This window comes from Alligator mississippiensis, chromosome 1 (genome assembly GCF_030867095.1).
Source record: "Alligator mississippiensis isolate rAllMis1 chromosome 1, rAllMis1, whole genome shotgun sequence".
In the NCBI taxonomy this organism is placed as follows: Eukaryota; Metazoa; Chordata; order Crocodylia; family Alligatoridae; genus Alligator; species Alligator mississippiensis.
In genome coordinates this window covers 371592115-371604650 of record NC_081824.1, presented here as the reverse complement: position 1 = coordinate 371604650, position 12536 = coordinate 371592115, and positions in this window count along the sequence as shown.

Here is a 12536-nt window from a genome sequence, read left to right as displayed (position 1 = left end):
ATTGTGAAATTAAAGAAACAGCCTTCTTGTATGTTGCTTTAAAAAAGACTACTGTATTTTCCATTGTAATAAATCTAAAAGTTAACATTTATAATTCACCTTTGAGCTGGTGTCTTTGCCTGAGTGCTGTAATTTATAAGAGATATGCATTAGCTCCAAGGTTGCCTTATCAACATAATTTCAGATAAGAGTAATTTAAGCAACAGAATTATTTTCCCCATTTGAGGAAAGGAAAACCTGGATCTTTAAAAGTAAACTTACATGATATTGTGTTCTAAAAAAGTATTATTTTAGTACTCTTTGGGTAGTGGTCACTCTGGATATGCTAAATAAGGCAAAACTGCTATTCATGTGCAAAAAATTAAGAAGGCTAATGCAACTCTACAATATATTTAATAATTAAACACTACTGTCTGCCTGACAGCAACAGAGATGACATGTTTGGCAGAACCAATTGAGTATGTTAGCTTAAAGTCACTGAGGTAAGTGGAAAACAGCCAATTACTATAGAGATTTGTTTTCCTTTAGTTCTAGATATACCAACACTATGATAAAAAAGGGGGTCTCCAGAGATGGAAATAAAAAAAAGGAGAGGCAGCAGGAAATCTACAGTGCCCAACTGCATACTGGTAAGAAAGCATGCCAAGAGATAACAAAAATAACTACATTAACAAAATAATTGTGGGTATGGCACCTCACAGTCCTTCAATATATGTTGTCTTTTGCCAGTTTGCAAAAGGGCTGTAAATCTTACCATATCGTTGCACTTTTTAATATTTTTTAGAAAAGGAAGAGATCTAGTGTTCCTGTAGCACTGTTAACTTATCTGATTGCACAGACAGAAACATGCAGTTAGCCTAACAGCAGTTGAAAATACTACACATTTACAATATAGGTAGACTAATATGGCTAAGGGAAGTTTAGTGTGCATTCCTTGGCTTTTTATTTTATTTTTTTTTTATTTTTTTTTTGTTACCTTTATAACCTAAACAGGCCACTGAATAATTTATTTTTAATTTGTTTTTTGTCTTTCAATAAATAAATAAATTACTTATTTTCAGTGCATTGCTTTGCTGACACACAAAACAGAGATGATGCATCTCTGTTGCGCTATATGAGGCAGGGGCTGAGTAGCCTGATGTAACAAGGTGAAGAAACTGACAAAGACGCATTGTATTGCTCCAGTATGCCGAGACTTACCGCGGAAAGAATTTTGAGTTTGCAGATATATTCTCTTGCCTTACCCATGGCCAAGGCAAGACCCGAGCATTCCTACTCTTTTAGAGCCACAAGGCAGCAGGATGGAAGCACTAGGGCTCTGAGACCAGTGTAAGGTCTCTGATATTGGCTCTAGTCTCCATGTGGATTTTAAGGATCAATGCAAATTCTGGATGGTGTCATGACTCATGTCACAGGAACAAAAACCCTGCTTCCCTCATGCCTTGTACTGGAACAACCAGGTAAAAATTCTGTACAGGGACTTCCACTGACTTTTCTCCCTCTAGCCCTCTCTCTCTCATGTTCCCTATATACACACACCTGCAGTGGGCAATCCTGCCCTTTTCTGTCATATTCATATTTATTTTCAGACTTGTAAAGCTTATTGTTCCAAATATTCATTAATACTAAACCAAAGATTTGCACTTATTTAGTGCCTGACAATTGCCTGTTTTGGAACAACATAGAAGGCAGGGTAGATTTGCACCTCATAGACTAATCAAAGTAGAAATATATATATCTTATAAGCTTTCGTGAGCTGGAGTTCACTTCATCAGAGTCTGTGAAAGGACCTACACAAAGCTGATGAAGTGTGCGGAAGCTCACAAAAGCTTCTACTGAATATATATATGTATATGTATATGTGAATATATATATAAAATTTACTTGGGTTGGTCTATAAGGTGCAGATCTATCCATCCTTCTACTTAAATTCAGTCTAACACAGCTTAACTATGTCTCTTAAAACAACTGCCCTAGCAACTACTTCACAATGTGTATAGAAAAATTGTTTTATAATCTATTGGAAATTAACATTGAATAATCTCACCATGCTACAAACAGTAATAGATAAACCTTCACACTTTCTTAGGTTAGTTCAGTTAAATGTGCAAGATGATAAACTAAATTCTAAAAATGAGTTTTAAAATCTTGTAGGAACAGGCTCTTTGAGATTTGCAGTATTTCCTGGTTCAGTTAAGCCAGAAATACCACAAGAATGAGACTTTTACTTTATTATGGCATTTATTTCCCCAGCCAAAATCAAAAAGCTCAAAGATATGTGAAAATTAAAGATTAAAAATTAATTATTTTTTTAAAAAATCCTACAAGGGTCCAAGCTCTGGGTAAAAGTCAGTTCCAGCCTTATTTTATGTGAATGTTTGCCTGTGAACCTTATAAATCATTAGAAAAGTATCCTTAACCAGGGATAACATAAACAGGAAATGTGTTGGACTTCCAAGTACATGTATTGTTATATCTTGATGTAGTGATGGTAGCAGATAATACATCATAGCAAATGGCAGTTGGTGTTCAATGAAAACCACAGGCTGATGCAGTATATTGTTACTAGTCACAATAAATATATTAAGAGGAACTACATACGACACTACAGGGATGTGGATTGCCTTATATGGAAGTGCTTATATGAAGCTCCATAAATAAATTCTTAATTGCATATAAAGCAATAAAATCTGATGTACTTCATATTTATTTTATTTTAAAAAGACATTACTGAGGGAAGGGAAAAGGCAAAACTGTCTTTTCTTTGATATTTTAAACTTTGATACTGAAAATCAGGGTTTGAGTAATTTAATATTTAAACAAATAAAAAATAGATCTTCCAATTTAAACCTTCAGCTGTTTCCCTTGGAAACACTGAGTTCATCAGTTTGTTTAAATTTTGGAGGAAAAAGGATTACATACAAACTAGCAAAGGTTCCAGTTTGAGTCAGTTCAGATAAGCATCTAAAAATGCAAGTGTTGTTCCAAATGATCTGCATCTTGGAAGTAGTTTGTGACAGCACACAGGAGAGCACTCTCTAACTTAAGAGAAAAAGGTATAGCAAGATCCAATGCCTGAAGGCAAATACAAGATGATTTTTTTTTTGCCCTTCAATGAGGATAATTAACCCCTATAATAATATATAGAAAGCATAGTGAATTCTCTGTGACTTGATAAGTAGAAAAGTTAAAATTGTAGACCTTCTGAGAAACATTCTCCAGTTTTACCAGATATGTGATGTTGCAATGCAGAAATTTCAGAATAAGGTTTTATGGCCTGTTTTAAGCAAAGGAGCTGTGACAGTGAAAGCCAGCTTGTTTGCATAGTAGAAAGATGCACAAGTGAAATCTTTGTGAAAATTCTTCTGTGAAACTAGCTCCTAAATAGACCCATAAACTCAAAGGATTGTAAAATCTAAAGCTGAAAAACAAAATCACCATCTTTTAGTCTACCAAGATTTCAGAAAGCTCTAATCGTATGGACTGAATTCTAAATGAACTGTATACTGAAACATAGGTAAACGTGAAGGAAACAGGATGTTCATCTTTGCACTATATCCCAACACTGTTGTGTGCAAGGTAAATTCCACAGTTTATGTTAGAGTAAGATAAGAAATCTCACAACTTAATTTAATTTATGGTCCCAAGGTGCTGGACCCTCAAGGGCTGACACAACATCTTGATACTCTAAGGGTTTCAAAATTAGAAAAAAAATCCTTTTGTACTAATGTGATCTTTCTGGGATCAGTAACACCAGCCCAACAACCAATCCACTGCTAGGTCTGCACAACCACCTTAGATATACCAGTTCCAGCACTTTCTGCTATTTCTGGAACTCTCTGTTAGTTGTCAATAAAAAACAGGGATTCTAGCTCAACCCTGGTTCTTGCCAAAAAAGATGCTCCTGCCAAACTCTCCACCTGGGGAGCAGTGATGATGCATAGGGGGTGCACGGGGGTGCACATGCACGCCCTGACTGGCCGCACTCATCACTTAGGCAATGGGTGGGGGGGGCAGGTGGGAGTGCTAGTGCCCTCGCTGCAAGTGCTGGTCAAGGAGTGGAGTGCCATGGTGCTCCTAGAAGCAGCTGCAGCTACTGAGAATTCGATGTCTCATGATCGGCCACGAGGGGAATCCCCCCCCCCCCAGACAGTGAGATCACCCAAGGGCCCTTCCCCAGTCAGCGAGATTGGCCGTGGGGGGACCCCCACTCCCCTACCAGTGAGAATGGCCACAGGGGGACTCCCCCCAAGTTGGCAGCATCAGCCCCCCAGAGTTGCTGACTGGTCACTGGTCGGGGCACATGCCTCCCCCGACTAAGGTGGTACCAGTCACCTATACTGAGGAGAATTCTATCAGGATTCAAGCTACTTAGTGGCTCTCTCTAGTTTTTCTCTGTCCTCTCTAGCACCCTGACTCCAGCATAAGGAAATCCACATCTGAACCTTCAGCTGATACACTGACTCACAGGCCTCTGTAGCCGTAATCCTCCACCCTAGCAGAAGTTAGCAGACAAACCCTTCTGCTGAATTCCATGTCTTAGCTTTATGCAGTTCCCACTAGCATACAGAAGTCAGGCCTAATCCTTTTGCTGTCTTGCTTGTCCAGCATCAACAAACCATACTGTCGTTTTTCCATAGTCTTCTCCAGGAAACTCCAAGAACTTTTCCCAAAGACCACTCACCAGATCCCAGCTATGTATGCATGTTGTATATAGATGCCTACTTATTAAACAGTGGGCACATCTACAACAGATGCTGACTGCACAGTACCTGAATAATACTGCACAGTAGCACGTTACAGCACAAACAGTGCTAATATGCTACTGCTCCGTATTATTAGGCTGCTGCACAGTTGCCTCGCTAAAATAAATGTGCAGTAACCACTGTGCAGTAGCATCTCATATAGACATGCCTAGTGTAGCATAATTAGCCTCTTGGACTGACACTAAATTTAGAGTTCAAATGAAGCTCAGATATTTTGATAAATATTTGTAATACTTTAACTGTATAGGTGCTCATGGCCACTGTATTTTCCATAATCATAAATTATTGATGTATTTGTACAAGGAAAATGCACTACAATGGTGGAAAGAAGTGAAGCAAAAATTATGTATATAATATGTGAAGTGACCTATACTGTGGTTTTCAATAGGATTTGAGTCCTTGTTTCCATCACTCTACTTTAAACATCATATCCAACATATTAGAATTTGAGATGGGATTTTTAAAAGTGTTCAGCTCTGGACTATATCTACTCTTTTTGAAGTTAATGGTAAAACCTACACAACTGTTAAGGGAAAGCAAAATTAGATCAATGCCAAGAGCTCTTTGAAAATCCCACCCTGTATGCACAAAAACACTCTATCAATTGCCATTATTTTTAAGGGTATTTACTTAACATCTCTAAAAAACCCAGTTAACATCATTTTTAGAAAGAACAACAAAATAAATATTACAATTTTAGCAAAAAAAGCTAACTAATTCCTTCTTTTAACTTTTCTTTGTACAGAGCACAATAATACCCTTTTCCTGCTGTTCTACTCCTGTGTGATCGCCTGACTGATGTGTCCCTGTGTTCCATTTTCAAATCATATTGAGTCTATAATGATTAGCTGCTCAAGCTGCTATCCTATCATATTATTGATCTCTTTAACTTTTATAGCAAGAATCTATCTCATTCATAACTTCAATGTACCACAATTTTTTACTTTATGTTCTGTACAAGTGATGCTGACTGGTTTGATGTCAATAATCAGCAGAATCTGCTTGAATTCTCATTTATGCACCACAGTATCAATCAAATCCTGCTCACTTTGTTTGTGCAAGCAGTCCTATTAATGTCAGGGAGACTGCCCATATTAATGAAGGACCCAGTCCAGAGCCACTGAAGTGAATGGGAAGACTCCCACTGAGAGACTGTCTGCAAGTTTGATTCTATATGCTTGTAAAATGTGTCAGAGTATAAGCATATTTAAGAATATATTAACTGTAAAAATAGACCTGAGTAATTAATAATTATCATCCATTATTACATTTTATAATAAGGTATAACAAATATTGCAAATAAATTTTAGAGCAGATATACTCTTTCTTCACAGATTATACATCTTGGCTTTTATTCACAAAAATTTTCCATTGTTTTAACAAATGTAAATTTGGTTTTGTAATTCAACTAAGATGAATTGTCATCCCCAACTTTCTTTACACTGTTAAAACTGCATATAGCTGGACTGTAAACTTTCATACAAAGAACATTCTTTTACTGTGCCCACGGTGGTTCAATAGGACCTCCAATAAATAATACACTACAAACAATAACATTTTTTCATCTTTACAAATAAGTCCCACTGAACTCCTGTTCAGTATGCAGATCAATGGCAGAACGCAGACTTTCTGAATGTATCAAAACAATAGTACAAAAAAGCATGGCTCAGAGAACTAATCTTGGCCCCATAAGAAAGAAATTGTACCAGAAGATAAATAAATGTTAAAAAATAAATAAATAAAAGGTCTTTTGAATAATAAGAGAAATTTCAGGGGAAAAGAAAGAACTCTGACATAAACTATATCCAGACACAATCATCAGAAAAAAATACATCCAAACAATATATAACCAAAGAAGTAAATAAATTAAATAATACATTGAGGAAAAAATATAACAGTTACACTTTACTTGCAACTAGCTTTCTCGAAATACCCGAGTGACCAAATGTGGGTATTGCAAGCACTGCAGTGCAGAGGTGAGGGAGGGACTTGGCTCGGGGAGGGGGGGGGCAACTGCTGTTGCCATGACAACTTCAGCCAGGATGTGCCCCCCTCCCCACGCTGGCATGATTGTAAACAGCCCTCTGTATCAGGGTGCCAAGGCTCCTGGGGGCAGCATTGCAGCTGTGATGTGGGTTTAGCATGAGCAGCTTTCTGATCTACCTGTACCTCCACCCCCAAGCCTCTCCATGCTTACCCTGAAAGCAGAGGGTTTGCATGAGGACTGAACGAGAACACTTCAACCAGCGCAGTGTGCACAAGGATGAGAAGCAATGTGGGGTTCTTCTGCACATGTGAGAGACATGGGACATGCATGCAGTGTGGGGTGAAGGGGCACAGGGGGTTAGAGGAAAAGGCTTCTTGGATCTGCCATGATTGAAGCATGGGACTACTTGAAAATAACAGTAAACACTGAAAGGATGGAGAGGCAGTAGCAAAATCCTCCTAGGAAGTTTCTGACCTCAAGCAACCACCCAAAAATGAAATGAGAGAGTGTCTCCTAATTTAGCCAGGTGTGAAAAGCCTTTGTATGTCGGAGGTGACTGCATGCCCAGAATGTTAACACATATGCCTGTTCTGTGGGGCACGCTGTTTTAAATTGGCAGCATTAGCACAAATGGGCCACATGACTTATGAGGAGAGGCTGAGGGAACTGGGTTTAGTTCATCTGGAGAAGAAAAAGCTGAGACTTCAACTCCCTGGAGGGTGGCTCCAAAGAGGATGGAGCTAAACTGTTCTCAGTGGTGACAGATGACAGAACAAGGAGCAATGGTCTCAAGTTCCAGCAAGGGAAGTTTAGGTTGATTATTAGAAAAAACTTTCTCACTAAGAGGATAGTAAAGCACTGGAACAGGCTATTCAGAGAGGTTGTCGAATCTCCGTCCTTGGAGGTTTTCAAGACCCAGCTAGATAAAGCCTTGGCTGGGATGATATAGTTGGGGGTGGTCCTGCTTTGAGCAGGGGGTCGGACTAGATCAGAGGTTCCCAACCACCAGGCCACAGCCTGGTACCAGGCTTTGAAGGGTTGGCTGCTGGTTCGTGGCACGGGACCCCCACTCAGACCCCTATCTGTCTGCCCAGGGGAGTAGCTTTTGCCTCCAGCAGTCACATATGGGGATAAAGCTTGGCAGAGAGGCAGCCCCGGCAGGGAGGCAGCCAGCTCCACGCACCCCATCCCACTCCTGTGCCAGTCTGCAGTATAAAAAAGGTTGGGAACCACTGAACTAGATAACCTCCTGACGTCCCTTTTAACCCTGATTTTCTATGATTCTATGATATCATCTTGAAGTCTAGTAACTCAAAACATGGTACATTAAACTATCTAGTCTTATAAAAAATGTTTTAGTTAAAACTAATTATGTGTCTTTTCCAATCACAGGGCATTTATACACATGCTCTGGGAGGTGGAAGGTGGGGTGCTTTAATTAAACCGGCTCTGACAGCTCCTCTAATTAAAGTGCCCAGAGCGTCACATGTATCAGTGTCCCTGTGCTGAAAAATGGCAGCGGAGGCGCTTTAACTAAAGCTCATCAAATGAGCTTCAGTTCAAGTACCCCTGCCACAATTTTTTTAGCATGGAAACACTGATGCACATGACCCTGGAGTCTGCTGGAGCAAAGTAATTACCAAGCTCCAGCAGACTCAATTAATCGAGTCTTCTCCGATGCACTATAATTACAGCATGTCAGAACAGCCTCGATGCACATGTATAGGCACCCACTAGTGTGATCTTGTAACATACTTTCCAGATGAGTGTATCAATTCTATAAAATGTTTTTGTTTCATTTTCTCAGTCTAAATTTAGGGTGCATTAGGGTGCACATCTAAATGTGTACATCCTTAATGTGTTTTAAAAATGATGAATGTGGGCTATTCTTACCTAAATTTGATACCTGCAAGTGCATTAACAAACATGTAGATACATTAAAGCACATTAACACTGTATGTGTGGACTGAGTTGGGACTAATTTTAGTTCCAAGTCAGTCCACACACAGCGTTAATGTACTTTAATGCCTGCATGTGTAGACACCTGCCTAAACTTGCTTAAAGAGCTTTAAGCAAATGCACATTAAATTTAGGCATGCTTAAATGTACATGTAGACACAGCCTCAGGTTTTGTTGCATGCTAGTATCTATTTCGACAATTCCAGTTCTAGGATTATCTCTGTCTCTGCAAAAATGAGTTCCAGAATGACCACAGGAAGATTTCTGAAAGGAAAATTCCTTTGATTTTAAACATTATACATGGTTTTGCCTACATGTTAATAGGAAGTTCATAGAAATTCATACATTCACCAGCTTATCCAGACAAATTCTGATAGACCAAACTAACCATTTTTAAAGTAAGGACATGAAAACCCATGGCCATTTTGATTTTCTCATTGACATATTTTTTATTTTTTGTATATTATTGTAGTCCCATATATTTGGCTAATATTAATAAAAAAACAAGAAAAAGGGCAGCTATTTGTAAAAAAACTCAATTAATTTGCTTTTAATTTATCTCTGTAATAAATCTTAAACATATATCTAATTTTAAATGATACATGTTTTGACACTTCACAGAAGAACCTACCACTATTGTAAGAGGTATATTAATATTCAGAAATTAGGCCAAACTTTTGTCCAGTTTACATAATTCAAAAGCACCTCCTTTCTGGGAGATGTAGTCTGCACCAGCCAACTCTGCACCTGGTACATCTTACCTCTCCTTTTGTATCAATTTAGCTGTACTGACTAATGAAGTGAAAGGGACAGGATATGGCCAAGGCTCCACCCATTCACTGCCTCTTTCTGCCCAATACACACAGCTCTGTGCAAAGAGTCATAAAAACCTTTTAAAAACCTGAGTAAACAAAGTAGGTCTCTTCTCCCTTGCTGTGACCTGTAATGCATCCTACACACTCTGTCTCCATTGCATTTGCACAAGGAGTGAGCCCAAGTCTTGCCTTAAAAGGCTTTACTGTTTTGTGCCTTGCTGAGACACCTCCGCTCACACAACAATGACTAAAGCTACTGACAGATTTGGGCCCCACTCCTACAAACACTTATGTATTCACTAGTGCTTAGTCTCATGGAGGACAATAAAGACAATGGGACTACTCACGTGTGGCGAGATAAGCTCATGTGTAAGTGTTTGAAGTGATGCAGTGCTCCATGGTGATTTTATCCTCAGGGGTGCATTCATTTATTTTATTGGCATGCCTATGATGTTCATCACAGTAGGATTTAAATTAGGTGTTGGGAATTTTTTAGTCTTTATCTGGGCTACAGCTAAGGCCTGATCCAAAGTCTACTGGATTCAATGGAAGGATTTTTACCAGCTTTAGCAGGCTTTGAATTGGGCCCTCTGTTATCAATCTTTGCCAAGTTTCCTATATCACATACAATCAGTTATTTCCCTGAAAAGACTCATTCAGCCAATAAAATCCAGTTGCAAATTTAGACAAAAATATATATATAAAAAAAAAAAAAGAACTGGAGAGGTTGTTGTTTGTTTTTTCCATAAGATCAGTGTTTAAAAAAAAAAATAAAAACTTGTGCTGAGGAGTCCTTTCAATTTGCTGCAGCTTAGCTAAAGTGGCAGATGGCAGCAATCTCTGTTCTTCTCCCAGGGCTGCTTTCTATATAGCTTCTCTCCGCTGTTCAAAGGAGCTCCACACTCTATACAAATTATTTCAGAAAAAAGGAATATTAAGGTGCTAGCTGAAAGAACGGCTTTCATGAAAAGCAGGAAGCTGCTCTGAGTAGTAAAAACAAGCTCTTTGTTGACAGAACAGGATGGGGCAGGGGGCAGAGCAGTGCTGGTTTGAGTGGCAACAAAATGTACCAGAATTTTAATGCTATCACCCTAGGCACTTATCAGTCATTCAGATTTGAGTTTATTCTGTGGTATTATGAACATATCAGGAAAACTGAAAATTATTTGGCATCTTTTATTACATTTAGAATAATAGGAACCTCTCACAAAATGTTTTGGTGAATAACAAAATTCAACTTGTTCATTTCTTAAACATAAGAGGTTGTAAAATTTTACCCTGGGTGTTTATTTGGTAAGAAAAAAAAAATCAACTGTGTACACATTTTTCTCTTTTAGCCATATGCCAATAAATCAACTTATTTTTTAGTATCTCATCAGGGTCCAGTATTTTATAATATTTGTCCCAATTTATGGCATTTACCATAAAGTATATTTAAAATGTAGTGATGATTTATTTAATGAACTGAAATATTAGCTTCTTGGGATTTCTATCTTAATCTATGACCACAGTCTTTCAGGTACTACAGAATTTGGAATTTACTGTCTTTTGTACATGTAAAATTACATACTATTTTTAATTTTTATTTCACTATTTTATTCAATGTGTTTATGCACTCAAAAATGTCTGAAACCAAAGGCCTTGATAGGCACCTGACTTACAATTAATACATCTACTACTGGAAGGTCCAAAAACTTCAAACAAAATTAGGGCTCCATTATGTTAGGCGCTGAGGTGCTGCATGTATATAGCATGAAAGGTCATGAGGGCTTCCAACATAAAGAAAAATGGTCAGAAAGAAAAGGGGAAAAATGTTTTTCCATTCCCAAACAGGGCTTTTCAAAATTAAATTTTATCAGGAAAAAATGTTTTCTGTAAATATGTCAAAATGAAAATTGTTGAAAAAAAAATATTGTTTTTTTTTTAATACTGGGGAAATATCCACCTTCAAAAGTTTGCACGTGTATGTTTGTGGGTTTTTTACTCTTCTACAGTGAAAACTAAATTATGAAGAGGTTTTATAACAACACTTGCTCCTTATGTACTTTTTCCCCCACTTGAAAAAAAAGGAAAAAAGTAACAAAACCAAAAGGTCAAAGGAAGTGGAAGGGGGGATGATGGGGAAAAACCTTCTGACACTGCTAAACTTTGCACCAGGGAAATTTGTGGGAGGAAAGGGAGATGGAAGGAAGTGCTGTTTTCTTTTCTACTGTTTTTATTCCTCCCCCCTCCCCCTTTATCCTTAGAAACAGTGTTTTAAAATGTGTAAGAAGGCAAGGTATTTTTCTCTGATTTCTTCTAACCACCTTCCTCCACTGGAAAACTGTAGAGGAAAATAAAGCAAACAGAGAGAAGGTGGAGGAAAGTGATAGAATCTAAAAATTCTAAACAGAAATCTGAGACTTGAAAAAAACCTAACATTTATATTAAAATAAAACTACATTTTTCAGCTTCTTTTCATTTTTTTCATCAAAAAAAAAAAAAAGGAAAACAAAGGGGTGAGTGTAATACATTTGTTTGATTTACCGTTCTGATTAAGATTACCCTGTTTTATTTGGCATGGTTGATCATAAGGTGCTCATGACTAGGAAAAATATGCGAGAAAACTTTATTGTTAAATTATAGATGTAAAAGATGGAAAACAGAGTTATAATCCATAAATTTCTATATCAAATTCATTAAGAAAGAGAGATATATATCAAAGGGTCCCAATCAGCAGGGCCCATAGTCCCTCTACATATACAGGTAGAGACACTACAGGATCTTATGTACAATCCACACAATTGGACCTCCTGCCATGCCACATGTACATGGCAGGAGGTGTGGGATCCAGCATAAAATCCTATCACACTTCATTGTTGGTATACAAGTGTGGTAGGGCACTGTAGGTGCCAGCCACTTTAAGGGCCTGGAGCTGGCAGCTGCCAGGTGCCTGATGAGGGCAGCCATTTTGAACCTAGGGCTGCCCATAGAAACAAGGCAGTTCTGCTGCTGAAGGTCAGGCAACAA